Source organism: Bactrocera oleae, chromosome 2, assembly GCF_042242935.1.
Source record: "Bactrocera oleae isolate idBacOlea1 chromosome 2, idBacOlea1, whole genome shotgun sequence".
Lineage (NCBI taxonomy): Eukaryota > Metazoa > Arthropoda > Insecta > Diptera > Tephritidae > Bactrocera > Bactrocera oleae.
The window spans coordinates 55,605,395-55,629,502 of NC_091536.1; the positions used below are offsets into that span (position 1 = coordinate 55,605,395).

The 24,108-nt window shown below is 35.6% G+C and overlaps 1 protein-coding gene across 3 annotated transcripts in view; it reads left to right on the forward strand.

Annotated features, from left to right (window-relative positions):
* RYa-R (RYamide receptor) overlaps positions 1–24,108 on the forward strand; it is a 404,709-nt gene that overhangs the window by 22,524 nt on the left and 358,077 nt on the right. For all 3 annotated transcript variants that reach the window (XM_036357827.2, XM_036357829.2, XM_036357830.2), the window contains exon 2: positions 18,521–18,718. The gene's annotated coding sequence lies outside the window, so the exon portion shown is untranslated. The remainder of the gene's footprint in view (positions 1–18,520; positions 18,719–24,108) is intronic.

Genomic DNA, 24,108 nt, shown 5'->3' on the forward strand with positions numbered 1-24,108 from the left:
TGATGCAGTTTTTGTTGTTACATAGCATACATTTAAGCTTCTAACGATTTTTGCTATATTTTTTCATAATCGCATTTTAAATTTGATTTATGTATGTATATATACCTATGTATATTTTCATCCGCATCACCGGCCAGGTCGTATGAGAAATGTTTTTCTTTACTCATCCAAGAAGTTAATAGAGAGGAACAATTTTCATTTGCTAAATTGATGAAAATTGTAAAGACATTGACATCGGGTAGTCAAATCGAATTTGTAAGTTTCAATGTAAAACCAAAAACTAAAAGGGTTGTCTCTTTATCACGTTTTCTTGCAGTTGCACTTACTTGATGAAACGAGTAACACAACAGCTCAATATCAATTCGACTTTGAAGAGTTCGTCGGAAAATAGCAACAGCATTCGTATGTATTTGTTGCAATATTGGAGGCGACATTAGGTGTACTATACGAATATTTAGAAATGAAGGGAAGTTCAGATTGAAAACTATGCTAGAATGGAAGCAAAAACTTGATACAGATATATTACTCATGCATTACAAGAATTTGTAGTCAGCACTCTTTAGATAAATCTACCAAATTTTCATGTTTAAGGTAATCGTGCCACACAATTGGGTAAAACAGTTCGTTATACAGAATACAATATTTTTACTTAATTCGGTTTTATTATTCAACAAAAGCGCTGCTAAAAAAGAGATCTTATAAGTTTCCGAGACCTAGTACAATTGGTATTTTATCTAAAAGAATCTTCAGTCTCGGCGATTTTGCTCTAAGAATAATATACAGGCTCCAAATCATGAAAGCAATGCCACGGTATACATTTTGTTGAAGTTTCGCATACTCAAATATTCATGGCCGATATACCTATTAACCCCTTTCTTTTGATATCTTTAAAGCGTTAGTTATCCTGATCAACTTCATTTTATGGTCATTCAAAATCATTGTGTGTCCACTCCTTCAAATTTTTCGGTACTCATATGGCCTCTTGGAAATTCCAAAAAATTCTTTTTATTACCAGTAAAAAAAGAAAAACGCAAACTTTTTTTTTTTGATGAGTCAATTTCTATAGCAGCTATATGCTATAGTGGTCCGATCTGAAAGCTTTATTCGAAGATTGTGGCGTAATCTTAAAAAATATTTTGTGCCGTTTTTCCTGAAGAAATCTCGTCAAATAAAAATGCTTCACTTTGATCGTTCACTTTGAATGGAAGCTGTATGCTATAGTAGTCGGATGTAAAAAATTTGTGGAGATATTATTGCGTTGCCTTGCACAGTAATTTGTCAAGAATTTCGTGAAGATATCTCGTCAAAGCTAGTTTCGAAAGCTCAGCGACGCCTCAGCTGCCTATTCAGATTAAAATTCATACAATAAATTCAGAAAAATGTAGTCTGATTTTAATTCTGCCTTTTTTCTTACAAACTCTCTGCTGTAGTCAATTTATTTAGATTTTTCCATTTTAAAATAAAAACAAGAAGTTCGCGCGTGCAATTCATTAATAACACTTACTCACGACCCGCTGGCGGTCACTTGTCAATTAGCAGCCACTGTACGTTACACACACGCCGTTATTTAAATTCTTACGTCTATTTAATATTCATGCGAAGTGTCGTTACCGAAAAATCAGTAGACCATGAATATTCGCTTGCATCCTTTTTATTGTTGTTGTATTACACATTTCGCATCTACTTTGATTCATTAATGATTTAGTGCGTCAGTGATTGGCTGAAGAATGTCTCGTTGTCGTTTGCTTTTAATAGCTTGTACTTGCACACACACATGCGAACAAATTTTATCGCTATCGCTTAGTCATTTTATTCTTATTTTTTATTTCGCCTGACATTACTTTGCTCATTAATATTTAATTAAATGTCTGCACTTGAGGTTTATTCTTTATAGTTTATCGTGCATGAGAGTTTAATGAAATCTTCAATGGTCCAACACATTGTTGTACCCATGACCAATTAGCTGTGGAAGATCAACACATTGAAACGAATCAAAATACAACGATTATGGATTACCAAAAATCATATCTTAATCAAAAATATAAAAAAAAACCGGATAAAAATTGTCCAGAAACCATAAGATAGATTTCTATTGAAAATACTGAAAATAGCTGAAGCATTAGTAAAAAACTAGATGATCGAATCAGTAGTGGTCCATTCAGATAGATGATCCTGATATAAGCTTGCCGCCTAGAGTCAAACTCTTAACCTTCTCGGTTATATTTCTTAATGGTTTAATTATAATGGAAGTACTTTAAGGATCTTTTCGCTCTTCAATTTTCATTCATAAAACACCAAAACCTTGATTATCTAAAATTTTCACACAAATTTTGAGTTATGTAAACAAAGTGTTAACACAACAAGTACAGAGTTCTAAGTTCGGGTGTAACCGAACATTTTATAATCTCGCAACTTGCAAGGATCAAAGCCGGAAAATTACTTCAGGTGTTGGCAAAATTTTCTATTAAAGGAAGTATACATCCGATTTAACCAATTTTTGACACAATGACATACAATTATCGAGAGTTTCATTTCTTTATTTTATTATATGAATTATTTATATATCTTACACATTGACCGTTATTTGACCTAGGGGCTTGAACAGTTATGGTTCGATTTAGACAATTTTTGGTCACAAGATGGCATACTTTAAAATTAACATTAATATACAATTTAATGTCCCAGGCGTGTTTAGTGCTTGATTTATCGCGCTTTTAATAGTTTTAACAGTACCGTTGTATGAGGAGTGGACGGGGTTGTCACCCGATTTCACCAATTTGCACTGTCGATAGAGGTGCTAAAACATTTGTTCTCAGTGAATTTTGTTATTATAGCTTTAGCGGTTTCGGAGATATGCACATTAAACCTATTAGGGGGCGGGACCACGCCAGGTGTTGGAAATATAATACTTTATATTAAGAAATGCAGCGAAACGGTTCTACAATACATCATTGTTCGACGAAATGGGGAATGGATTACAGTCAAATTTAACTTTGTAACTTATTTTGAAGGTCATAGACTCGCTTGGTTTTATTACTATAGTCTGCTTCCCGTCAGCGAAAATGATACTAAAATTATTTGGGGCATAGAAATGGATGGGCTGAATGCATACATTTTTGACATTCTATAGGTATTCTTGAGAATATATTTTCAAGCAATTTTATAAACATATACAAGTATTTGGAGTAAAGTCAGCCGGACATTTCCAAATCGTGAATATCAGTTATATGAGGCTAAGGAAAATGTTTGCCCGATTTTATTCATTTGCGGTACAAAGATACACAGTTATTAGAAAACCACGCTTTCTGATTTCATTAAAATAATCAGCACATTGGTCGATATATGTGGCATAAAATCACCTGGAAGTTCGCAAATCTTTATATTAGGTATTAGGGGGCTAAGGGAAGTATTGATCCGATTTAACTAATTTTTAACGCAAGGGTATATTTTTATCAATAAAACATTTTCCCCGAATTTCAATTAATATATATCACATATTGTTCGATATTTTTTGGCAAAAAGTCATCCGTAGGCTCCACATGTGCGTTATCTGGGTGTTTTAAAAGTTATGGTCCAATTTAAACAATTTTTAGACCTTAGATGGCATACCTTAAAGAAAATATTGGTGCAAATTTATATCCCGATATATAAATTAGGGATTGAGTAGTATTATGGAAAGTGAAAAAGTCAGATAGAATTTAAAGTTATGTTATATAGGAGTAGGCGTGGTTACTGTCCGATTCAGCCCGTTTTCACTCCGTAACATGGAAATGCCAAAATAATTGTATGCACCAAATCTGGTTGGCATTGGTGAAGTAAGTCCGGAGATATGTAATTTCACCTAAGTGAGGACGATACCACGCCAATTGTTAAATTTTGACACTTGCTGGGTTATCTTGGGGGTACAATTTAATATCTCTGATGTTGTTGATTTATCGCAGTTTTGTAGTTTTTAACAAAACTGTTACATGGGGAGTGGGCGTGGTTATCATCTAATTCCATCAATTTTCATGCTGTCGCAAGAGCTATCGATATGATATGCCCTGTGCAAGTTTGGGTGATATACCATGAATAATTTAGAACATATATACATTAAACTTATTATGGGGCGCGGCCACAGCTACTTTAAACAAAATTTCAGGTGTTGCTTATTATTGCGATTCATTGTACCAAATTACTATATACTTAATAGTTTTCTATCTTAATTTTCGGCCTGGTTATGGCAATTTATAGGTTTTCAATTAATGGCGTTTCATCAACGAACTCGTCCTCACTTTTTCGCCAAGAAATAATTTTACCATGTTTCATTAGGATATCTCAAATTTTAAACAGATAGTCACCCGGATTTCAACTCATCTCATCATCCTGATCATGTAAATACATCCCTATATCTAACTGTATAAGTTTTAGGTGATACAAATAACCGATTAATGAACAAACCTATTATACTATGTAGCAACATGTTGGAAGAGTATAAAAACCCAAACACTTTGTTATTTGAATTTTTCAATTCAATTTTGAGGTTATGTGAAAAAGTCTATACACAAAAGTTATAGATATTTAAATTATCAACAACATTGCCAAATAACTTTTTTCTATATGGGTCGTAGGTTTGCCGGAAATCGAGATAAACCGTTTTTAACCCTTAAAAATTCAACCACGCTTCCTTTTCACGATCTTAGATCGCCCGTAAATTATCTTGAAACATGTTGCTACAGAGTATAATAGTATTGTTCGCCAAAAGCTATTGTATATACTTAGTACACCGACGCACACACACACATACGCTTGCTGCATAGTGTTGCATTAATTTGTATGCCTTTGTACGGATTCGTGTAATTTACGCTTGACAATGAATGATTATGAAGGTTAAAGAAATTCATTTGAACTTTCTCACTTCTCATTTTCAGCTTCAACAATGACAATATATACTCGATTTTCCGAGCTGGCTCACAAAGCCTTCGGAGAAATTCAATAACGGTTTTTTTCGTTCATCCAGCGTTATTGACATTTCAAGGCTTATCTTGACAACGATATTTCGCTAACTTTACTTTCGATAGACCAGAAAAAAAATGCTTGGCGGCCTGCGGTTGCGTTCGGATTTCCTTTAATTGATTGAATAAATTTAAGCAAATGGTTTGGGTTCATGCGTTTTGTTAGTTAGTGAAAAGGTAGCGCATTCTTATTTTGGTGTGTGTGAAAGCCCACCTTCTTCGGCTGGAGGTAATGAAGGGGCAGTCAGTAAAAATCGAATTATTTTTAGCTTATGTGGGTTTCCCTTTAAAATTTCATTTAATAGCGGTAAACCAAATTTTATTACCTGACAGCTTAGTCGTTTGGCCAACAAAGTAAATGTAATTTAAATGGATGTACGTAAAATACGATGGCTTTCGGTAGCACTTTTCTTGAAGTTAAAGTAATGAAGAAGAACTGCCCGCAAAAACACTTTATCTGGTACAAATTTCGACATTTTCAAATGAATGAAACAAATTGTTGTTCCCGCTTAAACAAATGACATTTACTGAAAACGACGCGAAATGACATTACCTTTGAAATGAATATAGATACAGATGAACACGACGCGAAATAATACTAGTAGAGCCTTCGCTTAGAAAACCTCACGAATTAATGCATACACCCAATAATATAAATGCAGATAAAATAAATACTTTTTTGGGAAAAAACGTTTTAATTATTTCTGTCATCGTCATCAAATGTTTAATCGTTTAAAACAATATTGAATGGGGCAAGACTAAATTATTGGGAGGAAACGGCAGCAAAGTTGCGGCGGGGAATCCTAATACTTCGAATAAACCTTTTATACGGAAAGTAATACAAGCAGTTTTCTTTAGATATTTGGAGGTAGTTGAAGAAAAATAATTTTTATGACAGAAAAATTGTATTTGTTACCCTGTACAGGGATATTTAGTTTGCAACGAAATTTGTAACACTCGAGAGGAAACATCGGAGACTCTATAAGGTTATTAACGGGGGTTTGTTTTTAGAGGTATGGTTTTCAAATAAGTGATACTTTTTTCGGGGTCAGTCTTTCCGACAGCTGTTACTTGATTTATACTCAGTTTGGTTTGCCATTTTATAATGAACACACTCTCTATCTGTTGAATTAAGGGGATCAAATAAATGTGTAACTTATTTAAGGCATCTCATTCAAAGAGTCCTAGTACCTCTGTATAGCAAGAGGTTTTCTCTTCTCCAACGCAGTAGCCATACGACATTCGACATCGCTTTGGGTACTCTTAAAAAAACGTATGTTATCACCTTAGTCTTGATTGCGAAGTTTCAAGAACTTTGGGGATTTCCATATTCTGGCAACAAATTACCATCTGATCAAAATTAACTTGAACTGTTCCATATAAACTGCGCGCGAGTTAAGGAGCGTTTACTTATCCTAAACAAACAAACGTCAAAACAACCTTATCTCTGAATGAACAGAATGTATGAAAACAACATAAAACAAAACAACCTTATCTAAGAACAATGCAAATGTATTTAAACAAACAATATGTTATATGTAAAGAAACTATCAACTAGTAATAAGTAACATTAGTTAGTATAAATAGCAGTAAGATCTATGTAACAAGTTAGTCTTAAGAATATCAATAAAGAGTACACATTCCGGTGCAGCTCAAAAGTATATTTCTTTCGACTCATATCGTGTAAACGATATTAACTGGGGGCTCAACAGGGATGGCTAATATACATGCTATCCAAAGCCATATTCCGAAAGGAATAAAATAATAAATTCCACAGGAAGTAAGACTTCCAGCACTAAAAGCCTGAAAAAAGTGTGAAAATAAACGGCAATAATTAGAAGTACAAATCCGAAACAGCGGATAATACTTCAAGAAATGAACCACCAGCAGATCCTGAAAAAATGGACAGCGGCGAGTTCACCAGGGTTCACAAAAGACCCTGAAATAGCGGACAACGTGCAATCCTGCAAAGATCTGAAAAAAGGTGGAGCAAAGCAAAAAAAAAGTATAGGTCCTGAAATAGCGGATAATACTTTCACCAAACTCCAAAGCAGATCCTGAAAAAGCGGACAGTGCCGAGTCCAACAATAACGAAACAACAGTAATCTAAGAAAGAAGATTACATGTTTACACCTCGACTAAACAGCAAGAAAGAAATTGAAAAATTGTTAAATTATCCAACCAATAGTTCCAAAAAAAGGTACCGAAAACAAGGGAAACCAAAAAAGGAAAATGGACGCTCATACGATTAAGCTACGAAATTCCCGAGATCAATACGACTTAGGAAAAGCAAAGATTTTTTCTGAAATCGCTTTTGGTAAAAATATCACAACTAATTTTGAAAAAATGATTTATAAAAACTAAATCAGAAATAAAACATATCAAAAGAAACCCACAATAATAATTACATATATACCTAATATAAGAAAATTAATAATAATGATAATACTAATTAAATAAAAGCACGATAATAAAAATATACTTATAAACATCAAAATTTAATGAAGCAAAATACATTAGTTAATAATACAATTAATTGATAAAAATAATCAATTATTGATAATAATAATATGTGATAGTACAATCAAATGTCTACGAAATTGAACTACGCCGAGTTCCTCCGACTATAGCAGATTTGAAATGAGGACATTTCATTTTAAACACCGGGGAGAGTTAAGGAGCGTTTACTTATCCTAAACAAACAAACGTCAAAACAACCTTATCTCTGAATGAACAGAATGTATGAAAACAACATTAAACAAAACAACCTTATCTAAGAACAATGCAAATGTATTTAAACAAACAATATGTTATATGTAAAGAAACTATCAACTAGTAATAAGTAACACTAGTTAGTATAAATAGCAGTAAGATCTATGTAACAAGTTAGTCTTAAGAATATCAATAAAGAGTACACATTCCGGTGCAGCTCAAAAGTATATTTCTTTCGACTCATATCGTGTAAACGATATTAACTCGCGCAAAGCGAATCGATAAAATATTTCTCTTAATTTTTGGTACAACGGTTTTTATGTTTGCGTAAAGTTTTAAATTTTGTGCTCCCAATCGAATCATGGATACGGAATCGTTCTAATGGAGAAGTTCTATTATAATCACAAGTTTTTGTGTGGTACAAAGCATTCGGTGAAGGTTGTGTAGTTATCGACAATATCCCTCATGTACGTCGTATATCTACGATAACATCAAAAAAGTTGAAGAAACAGTCCTTGAAAATCATCGAGTTGGTATTTAAGCAATAGTTTAGGATCTCAACAGCTCTTATGAATGGACTCACAACATTATGTAGTGGTCGCAAAAGAGATGGTTAAGCAATGTTTTCTTCGATAGTTTTTAACATTCGATTATCGATTCATATGAGAAATTATAGCTGTAAAGTTCCTTTAAATGAGTGACCATTTCTTAAAAAATTGAAATTAACGTATATAGTATTATACTTTGGTGTTGCTTTTAACGAATATGTGCTGCATTTGAAATTCGGTAAAATTTCAATACGAAATATAATGCGAATAGTTTCTTTCTACTTATCTATTGTTTTTCTAACTTCTTCTTTTTCATTGAGAAATTACATACACCCACACATATGAATCGATGTGCGAGTGTGTGATACACAGAAATAAGTATATTAGTCAGAAAATTCGAACATCACTAAACAGAGAAAATAAATAATAAACAACCAAAAATATCTGATAAGAGGTTTGCATAACAGATTTTTGCAAATTTAACACGTCTGACACAAGAAACGTCATTCAGCCGCTTTTATTGTATTTTTTTCTTATTTGATATTTTCTTCTTCTTGTATGGTATTTAGTATTATTCTTAATTTTTCTTTACTTTATTTTTTCTCGAAAACAATATTACATTCGTGCTCATGCTCCTTCGACTAAACTGACAGTTTGATTCTTTAGATGGTTTGGTGTGTTTAGGGTGAGATAAATAATTATAAGGTTAATTTATTATTTTTAAATTTGATGTATCGCCAGTGATATTATGTGACAACTAAAAGATTTCCTTTAATTCACATCTCTTACATAGCTTGCCAAGCGTTTGGCTACACATACATTTCAACGCATATTGAAGGAAAAGCAGACGCAGCAGGATGTCCACTATTTCTCAAATATATTTTTGACTCTGCAGCGCCCCAAAAATTTTTAGTAAATGTCTTAAAACAAATTATAAAACCCATTTGCAGCGACGATACATTTCCCATTTAAATAACATATTTTTCAAAAAAAATTTTTTTTTGCGATGCCAGTTAATACATTGCTGCGGCATCGCATTATTTTTATAGGAAATCAACGCTCTACAAAAACTTTTTGTGGCATTTTTCAAAATAATCACGAAATTTGCATGTTATATACATGAGAAAAGAAAATTCATTTTGGCACCGTCTAAATTAAAAATAAAGAGCTTGTTTACGTTGCACCCTTTTAGGGCTTCAGGGTTTGTTTGCAAAAAAAAAACCATCAACTTGGGAAATAACGGACACCCTAAGCCGCAGGGTTGTCATTTCGAGTTTTGCAATTTATTTGGTACCTAACTTTTACACGTAATATAAAATAAGTATAAAATGAATACAAAAATCTATGGATTTTTATACTCTCGCAACCTGTTGCTACAGAGTATAATAGTTTTGTTCACCTAACGGTTGTTTGTATCACCTAAAACTAATCGAGTTAGATATAGGGTTATATATATATATAAATGATCAGGATGAAGAGACGAGTTGAAATCCGGGTGACTGTCCGTCCGTCCGGGCAAGCTCTAACTTGAGTAAAAATTGAGATATCTTTATGAAACTTGGTAGACATGTTTCTTGGTACCGTGAGACGGTTGGTATAGCAGATGGGCGTAATCGGACCACTACCACGCCCACAAAACGCCATTAATCAAAAACAAATAAATTGCCATAACTAAGCTCCGCAATAAGATACAAGACTGTTATTTGGTACACAGGATCACATTAGGGAGGGATAGGTTAGGTTAACGGGTCGATTCTAAGAAGGATCACACTTGGACAGCTTAAACGCCGGTCCGTTGTGGTACCCAAAACTCCTATGAGCCGAATCAATAGACCCTTACATGTCGACAAACCGCTTTGTGCCTATGACAAACTTGTTGAGACGGCCAATATCTGTTTCGGCCAGATCTTCTGGACCGCCAAAAGTATGATTGCCGAGATGTTTCAATCTCAACCTAGCAAAAGCCGGACAATGGAGGAGAAAGTGCCGGGATGTTTCCACTTCCCCCTCCTCCATACAGCTTTGACAACTGCCATCGGGTAGTATTCTAAGCCGCACCGTATGAGTTCCCATTGGACAGTGCCCAGTGAGAACTCCTACCATGGCGGCGAGGTGAACTTTGTTCAAGGCGAGAAGATCCCCCGACCTCCTGCGATCCACTCTCGGCCAGAAGGATCGCGCAGTCGCACAGGAGCTGGTCGCCGACCAGCGTCTGCTGAGCTCCTGCGAGGTCCATTGGTCCAGAGAGAGAATGCAAGACGTTAGTGGAGAACCAACTCGATCCCATTCCGATGTGAGCGGGGCAAGGGTACCCCCCCTGGCCAGCTCATCGGCTTTGCAATTCCCAGCGATTCCGCCTTGACCAGGCACCCAAACGAGCCTGATGTTGAAGTAGCCTGATGCTTATTCTAGCGAGAACAGACACTCCTTGACTAGCTTTGAATGCACGGTTCGCGCACTCAGGGCTTGTATTGCCGCTTTGCTGTCGGAGTGAATGCTCACCTCTCTAAACGAAGCTACACTATGTAACAGTACTTCTACCGCCACCTTGATCGCGGCCACTTCCGCCTAAAAAACGCTACAGTGGTCCGGTAGCCTGAAGCAAAGATTGACGGAGAGCTCTTTACAGAAAACCCCCCTCCCACTTTCCCTCCTAGCTTCCCGGAGCTTCCGATGAGCGCCAATTGGTACTCCTGAAGTTTCTGTAGGTTCTATGCTTCGGGCGCGAGGCGTCCCAATATATTTATGATCAGAAAAGGAGTGGTCGTCTAGAACTCTCCTCTCTCTCCGGTTCCTGGATAAGGACAACGTCGGCTTCGTCTCTACCTAGACGAAGCACTAGATCGGCGGAGGCCGCCTTTGAGTGCTGGAGGTTAATTTGGAGGATCTTCATCCTCCAAACTCCTCTCCAGCAGTGCGAGTTCCGCACCATCGTCCATATCGTCGACGCCAGCCTCCTCGAACAGATGCTCAAGACTGAAGACGGATCCGCCATCACTTGACGATCCGCCCCCCGTGCTCACCGCGTCCGAGAGGACAGGGTCGACGTCCATTTTCGAGAGGAGAACTTTTCCACCAGGAGGCAGCGGGCCATCCGCCGGAAGCCAGACCCGAGCCCAAGGCCGCATCGGAAAATCCGATTTGGCCCCCGCCTCGAGCCTTGCTCCTTTCCACACCTCCCCTACCCTGGCTACCGCCTCCTTGTAAAGGAGAGCCGACCGCTCGTCGGCACACCTAATGAGTTTGTGAATGCCGAGGTTCCACCCAGCGCTTTCACATCTAGGGGGTGGTCCAGGGCTTCCCCTGATCACCTTCATGAAAACAGCGGAGATAGCAGCCGCTACCCGCTTCCACTCGTCATGGGAGATGGCTCCATCTCCTCTGCTTCGGTCGTACACCCCAAGCTCCACTGAGCTTGCGAGTTTAGCGATTTCGCTAAACATAGGTGCGGGTCCGACCCGAGGCTTTTTGCCGAGGAAGGATTCCCCCTCCTGCGATCTCTGCCGCTTTATTGAGGTTTGGGGCCCGCTCGGCCCCACTTTACCGTCGCTCAGCACCTTTTTGGCCCACTCCAGTGTGCTAGCATGCTGGTCAGATTTTTGATCAGCCTGCTTGTCACCGTAGCGCTTCAAAATCTTGGCAGCCAGTCGACGATTAGAATTCAGCTTTTTAGCTGCAGTCACTCGCTTCCCCACCGGGCCCTTAGCGCTCGCCGAGTTCCCCGTGACCCCCATGAACTTAGCAGAGGTTCCTCTGCTAGTGCTGGCGATTCCGCCTCGCACTTCCGCCCTACCCCGGGTTGCCGTCGGCAGACTCCTGCCGACTCCCCCTATCTTACCGCCCCCCGTGACGGTAAGCCAGGCACCCCCTGGATTACCTTTCTCACCCTTAACCGGGGACGATTTTGTCCCCTTCGGTGAAAGTGTCCCCCCCAGGGAACCGTTCACTTCAGCGGAGGTCGGTTTCGACCCGCTTCCTCCCTCGTCCTTAGTGTTTATGTTTGTCTGCATTTTGTTTTGTTGGGTCCCCACTCAGAGCCGCTATCCGTCTCCCGGAAAGGTAGTCGCCTTTTATGGTCCCAAGGTTGTCTCAGTTACGAGGCCAAGGCGAGGGTTGACGCACGCCCTTATGAGGCAATGCGTTCAGAGCCGACCAGCGCAAAGAAGGAGTTATCTCAACAAACACCTACCACACCAACTTAATGATGACGGGAGGGGAACGTACTCCGAGGCCTGCCATGGTTTTAACGGGACGGAGGCGACCTAGGCATTAGCCTATCAGCCATTTCTGCAGGGTATCACCCCTGCATACTCAGGTGACAGAATACCAAGACCACCAGCCCAGGGTTCAACCGAATCCATCTAATTGTCAAAGCTATGTCCAGGTCGAGCAAAGGTCAGATCAGGAGTTTCGCGGAGGCGAACCTGCTCTACATCCCAAAGGGAGGGGCATCTGCAGTTGAAATTTCTTTTTAAAAAGTGGGTGTGGTCCCGCCTCTAATAGGTTTAATGTGCATATCTCCTAAACCGCTAATGCTATAATAACAGAATTCACTGGAAGCAAATGTCTTTAGCACTTCTATCGACGGTGCGAAAATAGTTGAAATCGGGTGGCAACTCCGCCCACTCCCCATATAACGGTACTGTTAAAAACTACTAAAGGCGCGATAAATCAAGCACTAAATGCGCCGGAGACATTAAATTTTATCTCTGGGATGGTATGAGATGACTTTATAGGAACCGCGTTCCAAATTAGACAGTGGGCGTGGCACAACCCACTTTTAGGTGAAAACCCATATCTTGAGATCTGCTTAACCAATTTCACATTAAATCAAAATTCGGTATATAACGTTATTTTCATATTTCTATGTTATAGTACGAAAATAGGCGAAATCGGACTACAACCACGCCTATGTCCCATATAACACCATTTTCAATTCCATCTGATTCTTTCACTTTCCACTATGCATATCAAGCAACAATGATTATATCGGGGTAAAACTTTGCGTAAATAATGCGTTTAAAGTATGCTACCTGCTGACCAAAAATTGTCTAAATCGAACCAAAACTGTTCAAGCCCCTAAGTACTAAATATGTGGACCCCAGTGCCTATAATTGACCTTCTACCGAAAATATCAGCCAATCCACAAAGAAATCTCAAACGAGTATACCATTTGACTTTGCGAGAGTATAAAATGTTCGATTACATCCGAACTTAGCCCTTCCTTACTTGTTCTGATTATTTTAAAGTAAATGCTTACCCCGCGAAGGTATAAGGGGATATATTTGGGTAAATCGAAGAACTAAGCTTACGAATTTGTGAAACTTCCACGCTCACAGACACCTTTTGAAAATAAGCTAAAAGCTTTTTTATGTAGACTAGTGCAGAAGCCTTTGAAAATGATAAAAAAGAGAGTATTTCATAGAAAGATTCCATCAGAAACGAAAGATAAAATAACAAACATTAAGGGAAAATAATTAACGGGCGATCTGAAGTCGAGGAAAGGAAGAAGAGGGGCGAGGTTGAATTTTTAAGGCTTAAAAACGGTTTATCTCGAATTGCGGAAAGACTTAAATACAAGTACTGTAGAAAAAGGTTAGAAAAGTTAGTTTAGAAAATTAAATTGATTTGCTGCAAGCAACTTTATAACAGGCATTTCTAAATTGATGTGCCACGTGTCACAATTTTTTGACAGTACGCTAACTTTTATAGTTGTATTCGACAAAGAGTAAAGGTAAAGAAATGATATAAAAAAATGAGAAGTATATTTTTTTCAAGTATGCGGTTATTTATTAAAATGCAAGTGTCAATTGCACATCTACTTTATTATAACGTGCAAAATAAATCGAACATGTTTCAGTATGTCGACCGCTGTCATTCATTCCAATTGGAAAACACAATGCTTTGGCACATAAATTTATGAATTGCTTTTGGGTGCAAGCTTTCTTCCAAATTATTTTATGAATTTACTATGTACCTTCATCGACATCATATATACTTGCTTTAAATGCTTGTTTTATGTGAACTGTATGATTCAACGTCTAGACTGTCAATCACATACAAAGTTCGATACAAAACTTTCAAAATTAGTCGCATGGTTTAGCGATCGTCTAAAGATCCTGTAGTTATACTTGAAATGATTGAATCCTACGATGTATTTGTTGAAAGGGTCTACCGAAGCAATTACCAGCAACTAATTATGTTTAAAAGCCGTTAATTACTATACATGTAACTTCGTTTTATAACTTCGAGCTTGTAACGCGAAGCATTGTGGCAGAATTCCCCACACTTAAAAGGCAGAATTCACCACACTTACGCTCCTCGTATTACTTTGCTAACTTACCTTAGACTGAGATGCCTCACAGTACTGGCGCCTTTAAGAGAAGCCTTTATATTACACTTTTCGCTCGGACTCTATTGATGAAAGATTCTATTTTGAGCCACCCTAATATTCCTATAGTTTGTCGCTACGCGCTTTCTTTTTATTAAATATTCGCTTACACTCTAGAAATTTCGCTCATCAACATTCTTTAAGAATTTGTTGTCTTAAAGCAGCTTTCATTACCCTTTTGCCACGAAGTTTGTAACACCCAGAAGGAAACGTCGGAGACCATATAAAGTGTATATATAAATGATCACCGTGACGAGCTGAGTTGATTTAGCCAGTCCGTCTGTCCGTCTGTATATACGCGAACTAGTCCCTCAGCTTTTGAAATATCGATCTGAAATTTTGCACCTGTACTTTTCTAACACAGAAGCTGCTCATTTGTCGGAACCGCCGATATCGGATCACTATAGCATATAGCTGCCATACAAACTGAACAATCGGAATCAAGTGTTTGTATGGAAAACTCTTTCATTTCTTCAATTTTGCACGTATTATTATTAAAGGCATTAATCTAATCTCCGAAGAAATTGTATAGATCGGATGACTATAGCATATAGCTGCCATATTAACTGAACGATCGGAGTAAAGTGCTTGCATGGAAATTTTTTTTATTTGACGAGGTATCTTCACGAAATTAGGCACGAGTTATTGCTTAAGGCAACAAATTATTCTCCACAGAAATTGGTCAGATCAGATCACTATATCATATAGCTGCCATACAAATTGAACGTTCGGAATCAAGTTCTTGTAAGGGGCCTTTGTATTTGTGAAGGGTATTATAGCTTCGGCGCAACCGAAGTTAAAGTTTTTTCTTGTTTTAAGTTTTGTTTTACCTATTTCCAATCCCATGGAAAAAAATGCAGGCGTATAAATACATATGTACACATATAGTAGATGGTTGTTGGGCATTTGACTTGCGTGCTATTCGTAATTCGTTCGAATATTATAGAGGCAATTTGATTTTGATTCTTGGCAGGTGTCTCCTTGAAAATTCCATAAGCTATTGAATATGAAGTGAATAATGTAGTTCCGTTGCGATGTTGATATATCACAATCTGATGGTATTTTGTCTGTAAACTCGTATGTATACATTTGAATTCTTGCATCCTAAAAAATGTTATATGATTTTATGGCAGGCTTTATTGAAAACTTACTGTCTCATATCTTTGTACTCGTATGTATGTTAAGAGCGTATGCATGCCCTGTGTGCATACAAACGAGCATTTAGTTACCTTAGCGCTGTAAATCGCTTTTGTAAAAGTTTTAGCGTTTCAAAGCTTTTTTGAAATTTTAAGTCGTTTTATTATTACATAATAAAACAAAGATTATGCACATAGGCTTGTATGTATTTTTTGGCAACATCCATGCTAATAGAAAAATATACCCAACGATTATAATAATACATACATATCAAGGAACGATTACTCTTTGCACATATTTTTAAGTAGGAGGAGCTTTATTGTTTTTTTTTTTTTTTTTTGAGATTATCATTGAGACGGTGCACAGTGTGGCATATGCAGAATAATGAAAAATTAGGGTTCAATTACACCCATTTTCAAACCATGTAATAGGGCGTAGTAAGTATTTTTGCATTCATAGTTTGATTTCGAATCCTTACGTAAACATTATACAGTTTATGTATAGAAATGGCATTGTTTGTGATGCCAACTTTGAAATAATTCCAAATCACCCACTTTGTATATAGCTTCAGTTTATCTAAATTTAAATAAACATACCTTTTTTATATCTTCATAAAGCCAGTTACCTTGATAAACCTCATCTTACAGTCATCCAAAATAATTTTGTGGATTTTTTCAATATCTTCGTCTGAATTAGCCTCTTTTAGACTTTCGTTGCCTTCGGTACTTCTCAACTTACTTACGAAAGTGGGAAAGCTATCACCAAAACAGTCTATTTTCGACATAAAGTTATAGATGGTATTCAAAAATCTCACCAATGAAAGGAGCGTATTAATTAACAGAAATAGTGCACCCGAGATATGTCATCTATTACCCAAATAGGTTCGAAATCATATTCTAAGTCCTCCGTAACCAAATATGTCGACCTGAAAATATTTATCAATACTGGAAATATTGGTCAATTTGTGAGATATAATAACGAAATTCAGAGACAATAATGTGTTAATATCGGTGAATTATGTGATTCGGTTAGTTACGGCACTAATGTGATTTATATAATGATTTGTGTCAATGAACTGACATGAATATTTAAATACATAGTCCCTCTTAATCGTCATATAAAAGTACAACTGGGCATAAAGAACTCATGTATCTAGCAACGAAAGCAAATCAGTAATTACTCCATTTCTACCATATTCTACCTGACATAAAATCATATGAGACAAATAGTTTTTTTTATTAACAGTAGTCTACAATCCCAAATATGTAAATTTCTTTTTAACCACGCTTGGTTACAAATTTCCTTATCACTATGTGAAACAAACGAAAAATTTGAACCTCCGGCGCTGTGAACACATTAAAACAATATTTTACAAATGCTTCAGCGAGCTTTGTCCCAATATATACTTATGTATTGGCTTGTAATGCAAGGGCTACCGTAATTAATTTAAAAGGTTTACAAAACGCATTTAAGTTTTCCTGAAAGCTCGGAGCATTTACATAAAATACAAATGAATAGCGACAGAAATGTCGCTGCAAAATGTCGGCTGCCTGGGGAGCAGTGCGGATCAAATGACATTTGGTGCAACAAACAGCTATTAAGTACTCAGTGTTTATTGATTGTGACATTTGTGATGATTTTGCTGAATAATTTAAAATAATTTTCCCATTATATTTACATATTTTCACTTAACGATGAACGGTTTCAATCCAAAACAACATGATGTGGGCCGAAGGGCTGTCATTTTTGTTACTATAACTATACTGCGAATGGGTTCGTATATTTGTTGCTCCAAATGAATGATACAATGCTGGTCTTTGACATTAAGGTTCACACTAAAATGGTTGAAATCGCCCGCACGCAACTCTCACAAGCGTTTATGGGTGGATGTTATGGAGTGACAATATGCACTCCAATCGTCAGCATTTATGATAAACTTTATTTCGCATAGCAAAATTGATATTAGACAATTTTTCTATAACGTGTTGGATCCATTGACGTAGACATTTTGCAGGGCCATTAATCATTTCGGTTGTGGTGGTGATTTTATACTGGACTGAGCAATGGTGGACCATAAAAATTAAATTGGGAAGAAAGAAAAAAAAATGTTGATGACTCGTATGGTCAACACATTCGGAAATAATCCTTTCTGCTTTGTTTACTTGAAATAAAGGCAATGGAGCTTTGAACCACATGGAAGGTTCTTTGATAATTTCTGACACCATAAAACTTTTTATTTTATGTATATGCCTTTACTTGAAGACATGTTCTGTGAGCTGCTGGGTATGGCTACTCGACCGATGCATCACAAACGACCAAGAAACTACGAACTTGGATTTGGAATTATTTCAAAAGCATCTCAACTATCTTTTTTAAAATTTCGGTTGCTCTATACCTAATTGATTGATAATTTTACAATTGCAGAGATCAGTATCCCGAATTATTATTTTTTTCTCACGAGCTAGCTTGAAGGTAGTGAGAAAGGACATCAGTCCTTCATTATTTCTTTAATACATGGTTGACAGACTCATAACCTCAACTCTTTCTAATACAAGATCTGAAGTCAATCTTTTCTAGTGGTAAAAATATTTCTGAAAGCACTTTTTGTTCATGTTCAAAATATACAATTTCTAATTTTTGCAACCGAAGTTGACGTTTTTGTTTTGTTTTTAGATATTTTTAATTATATTATGAATATACGTTATAAATAGATATGTGTGTTTTTTTCCTATTTTCAGGTAATCATTTCACAGTATTAAATGTCATTCATCGCACAGATGAAATATAAATTTTTTAGTCACGAAAAGTATAAATCAATATCGTTAAATAACATTTAAATGCGTGTTGTAAAAATTCTACTGAAGTTACTTATACGCTCCGTCGCCCACTAGTGCAATTTTCTCTCGTTTTGTTGATGTGAAATCCAGTAAAGGCAGGTAAGCACATTTGTATTTTATTGTTATTGTTTTTAACAGTTCATGCGTCATTTATATTGAACATATCTTTTAAATGTTTTCAATTCATCGATTTGAGTGTCATTTGAGGATAACTGATACTCAATACCGGAGCCACAGCTGACTACCCTTTAAATTTATTTTTATGCACATACATAGGTCTATAAAAAACTAGTTGTCTAATATACATAATGAAAGCATTAAAGTCATCATGGATATTGAATACGGTTTATGTGCAGCTATTAGTGTTTAGTGAAGATAACCTTCGACATTTTTCATCAATTTCACTACACTTACACTAGAGTTTAACTAAATAAATGTTTGCATATTTTCTTATCTCTTTAAGGTTTACATAATATTATACAAAGGTCAAATGCGTACGTCTGGATTTAAGTTTGTACTTGAACTTTTAAGTGTCTTCTCTGGCCCAAGCTCTTCATTACAATGTCTATATTTCTACATTTTTATAACGATATTAGCGCAAAGTGTTTTGACCTTAGGCGATTCGGAAAGGTTCAGAAGAATATTAATGAATAGGGTAAACTCAACTCGTGGACCCAATAAGGGTTTATGAAATGTTTTTTGTTTTTTTTTTTTAATAATTTGTATACTTCTTTTCTTTATTTTATATTGTACTTGGTTTCAATATTTTTTCTTTATTTTATATTGTACTTGGTTTCAATATTTTTTCTGTATTTTATTTTGTACTTGGTTTCAATATTTTGTACCGAGCACTTTACAAAACATTTTGCACTAAATATAAAAGAATTGTAAGATATTTTGCCCAAATAATTTCAAATATAATCTAAATCGCTAGACGGCTGGCCCGGTTTTGATGAAATTTTTTGTGTGAGTTCAAGGTGAGTCGAGGATGGTTTAGATTTACAATTTGGTCTACTGGTACACTAATTTTTCATTTATAAGTAGTTGTTAATTTTGAAATGTCTTACATAGGATTCAATAGACTGCGGTACCATCGCAGATGTTAGAACGTTTTACATAGAATTCCGGCAGACTGCTCAGCAGTCGTGACAGATATTCAAAAGTATAATTGAGCCTGGTAGATGGCGCTGAGATCAAATTTTAAGATCTTTTTAAACTATTAAGACTATAGACATGTGTATGGTGTATAGTGTCTAAACATTCATACTGCTGTGTACTACTATGTAAATAAATAAATAATAAATTTGTTTATATTTCTTGCTCTAAATAAATAATAATAAATAAATAAAATACTATGAAAAATACGCAAGAACCAATGAAGATTAGTCGTTAAAAAAATCATGATCAATCATCAACATTTTTGAAGCCACTATTTTCAGTGGAACATTTTAAGGTGAAGTTGTACTTCTGCCACGGATTCCAATGATTCCTTCAGATTCGCCGTTACCATTTTAACATTTGCAATTACTCATCTGCTTGGCATTTGCGATGACTATTAATAAGGCATAAGGTCAAACAATGACGATTTGTGGATTAGATTTAGAAAATCTGTACTTTTCTTACGGCCAATTATACGTTGCGTGCTCGAGAGTAGGAAAACCATCGAATTTATTTGTTTATACCTTTCAAGGATTAACCAAAAATATTGTACATCCTATGACATTATAGATAATTAACTCTAAGAATAAATACCGGTTATGGAATAGATTCAACCTCTTCGCAATCAATTAAAACGACTTTAAGTTTTCATTCAATACAGCTTTTTCAATTAACCTCTTTGAAAGCATTCTAATATACATATTGGCACGCTATCGATTGGTCGAATTGTGATAAATATATATGAATGACGTTAGATATTGTAATAAGTTCCTAATAAACTTTTTTATCAAAACGGGCTAATTGTTACAGCTATTTTCAAAAAGTTTACATTTAAGACGTGGGACAGGACAACGTCTGTCTTGCTTCTAGTATACTATATATAGTTGTATGACCACATAAATTATGTTTTTGGATTTTCTAAAAATAATATTATAATCTAACCACTCTGGTTAGAGTTGTGCGAACTAGTTTGGAAAATAAAAAGCAACACACTAGATGTCGCTATAATCATGGGATTTAAGAATTGCGCGTACTTGTTAAAAATGTATTTTTTTAGACATATATTTTTCTTAAAAAACAAAAATATACATTCTATATAGACGATTATAGATGATCAGGATGACAAGACGAGTTGAAGCCCGAGTGATTGTCTTTCCGTCCGTCTAGCCGTGCAAATGATAACTTGAATAAAAATTAAGATATCTTTATGAAACTTAGTAGACATGTTTCTTGGTACACAAAGGAGGGCGGATGGGAATACAAAATTGTTATTTTGTACAGAAGATCACAGTAGTGAGAAAGACTTGTAGGCCAAAAGTAAGCGTGGCACCGCCCTTTAAATGTACATAACTTCTATACTGCTGAAGATAACTCAACCAAGCTTGTTAAGAAGAAGTATTTTTAGTAATTCGTTATACACTCTGATAATCGGTAAAATCAGATAATAACACGCCATAAGCATATAATAATACACTGCAAAACTGGGCGAAACCAGATGACAACCACGAATCTTTCATATAACAATCTTTTAAATTCCACCTAGATCTTTAAATTTTTAGTATAAAAATGAAACATCCATAAAGTTATCAGAATAAAACTTTAAACAGAGCCCTGAAGTTATTTCATCTTAGGCCCGAAAATTGGAATCCACTGTATAAGGCTAATGCAGCATGCCATTGTCAATACGGGAAGTAGCTCGTATATATTGTATATACGTAGCATATAAACTTCCGGTACTAACTTTTTATTAAAAAAATTCTTCTTCTAATAACAGCGTAACCTCGTGCATAAAATGGATGCAATTTTCAAAAACCTTTCATTAATCTTTGGGGTTTATTAACGAAAGTCAAAGGGTATCTATTTCTGGTAATGATATGTCGTTAATCCAAAACTGGATAAAATCTGGTCAAAATATTCCCGAGCCCCCATACGCCTTATATTTATTAGAAAATGTTTAAGATTTGTATAAGAATTTCAAACTTTTGGTTGGCTTTATATCGTAAGTATCGGTCCGTATGTATGAATAGTAGCAAAATTAAGTGAAAGTATATTATTGGATAAACCATAGTGTAATGGTGAAAATGTGTAATATTGATCCCCTACTACCCCAGATCCTAAATACTACATTTAATGATTTTCATTAGCTCAGAATGATATTTTCTTCATCGACCGTATACATTAAATTAAGTTATGATTAAGTTTATATCACTAACATTTCATTTGATTTAGTTAGATTGAATTATTTCACAATACCACATTTTTTTGCAACATATTGCTATATAGTATTATATTTTTGCTTATTTCAACGGTTGTGTTTATCACCTTAAAATACTTGTAATCAAGTCATGGGATGAAACTTTCCACGAATAGTGCCTTTGAAGTGTGCCATCTTGCAACTAAAAATTGTTTAAATCGAACCAAAACTATTCAAGCCTCTAGGTACCGAGTATGTAGACTTTCCCTAGCTCACATATAATTAATATCAAAATTTCAACATCTGTTCGATAACTTGAGTATAAATTGAGATATCTTTATGAAAGTTGCTACATATGTTCCTTTGCACCCAAGAATGGTAGGTATTGCAGATGGACGTAATCGGACTCCTGTGACGCTCACAAAACGCCATTAAAATATAACCTGTAAGGTGCTATAACTAAACACTGAATTAAGATACCGAACTGTAGTTTGGTACAGAGGATCACGGTAATAAGAGACACCTACTGGCCGATATTCGTTTCAAAGTGGGCGTAGCTCTGAATGGCTTAATATACATATCTCCACAACCGCTCAAGCTAACTCAACTAAATTTGCCGGCAGAAAGTCCTTTAAGCACTTTTTCAAACGCTGTGAAAATTGGTAAAATTATATATTAACCACACTCACTCCCCATATCACAGTTATCTTGAAAACTATTAAAAGTGAGATAACTCATTAAATAAATGCGCCACAAGCGTTAAATTTCACAAAATAGTTGGGTAAGAACTTTATAGGAAGAGGTATAAAAATTGGAAAATGGTTATGGCACCACCAACGTTTAGGTGAAATCCTATATCTCTGGAACTATCGAACTAATTTCAACTAAATTTGGGGATACTCAGCCATTTCTTTCACACACTGTGGAAATGAGTGAAATCGTACAACGACTATAAAAGTAAAATAAAAAGTTTATGTAAGAAATTATTTTTCACTTTTTGGTGTGAAGTGATTTAAAATCGAGTTATTAAATGAACCTGATGGCTGCAATAAGTTTGGCGAAAAACTCGACATATACTGACTGATAGTGGCGGTTCACTTATGGTTTGGGGCGCTTTCCGGTATGCAGAAAATCTCGTATTTGTTGTATTCCAACGAAAACCTTTATGTAGAAAGAATATTGAATTTTTCAGCAGGATAACGCCCCAATCCACCCTTCCCGTACCACTAAAAAAATTGTTACGCCCTAGTAATATACCGGCAGCAAATTAGCTTTTTTTTAATTTTAATGAAGCTAGCGAACTCGATGCATAATCGCTTAAATAAAGCTAGAGGAAAATATATAAAGTACTTGAATAACATAAAATATTTGAATATCAACATAATTATTTTTATTAATATTATAACCTTTAAATTAACCTATATTTATTTCCAATGAAGACTAAACACCTAATAATAATTTTTATATACTTAGATGATCAGAAATCTTGTTAATAATTTTTTGGTTTCTAGTCATAAGTACTATTATAAATATATAAATTTGAATTGCTCTGCTTTGTTGAAAACGTTTTTTTTTCTTAAAAGTTCATATGTTGTAATTTGTTCATATTTCTTCACTGTAAGGATTTCGTCTAGTAATGAATGCTGAAATCTTTTGGAACATTTAAGATAAAGTTTTACCAACACCTGAACATATTTGGCTTTGGTCCTTGCAAGTTGCAAGAGTAAAAAATGCTCAGTTACGCCCGAACCTAGCCCTTCCTTACTTGTTTTTTGTTTGAATTTTATAACTCAATGAGAAAAGTTATTTTTAATTGCAAAGCTCATTGTCTTGTAGGAAATTTACGCGCTCTATAACAATTGACTGTTTTTATACTCTTGCAACATGTAGCTACAGAGTATAATAATTTTGTTAACCTAACGGTTGTTTGTATCACCAAAAAATAAAAGAGTTTGATATAGGGTTACATATAATAATATATAGAAAAGATGTAACTGTCTGTATGTTCGTCTGTCGGTCCACAAAACGACATTAATCGAAAGCCTATAAATTGCTATAACTAAGCCGCCCATTAAAATACAGAATCGTAACATATTTGGGTACAACGAAGTCTTTTTTTAATGGGCGTGGTCACGCC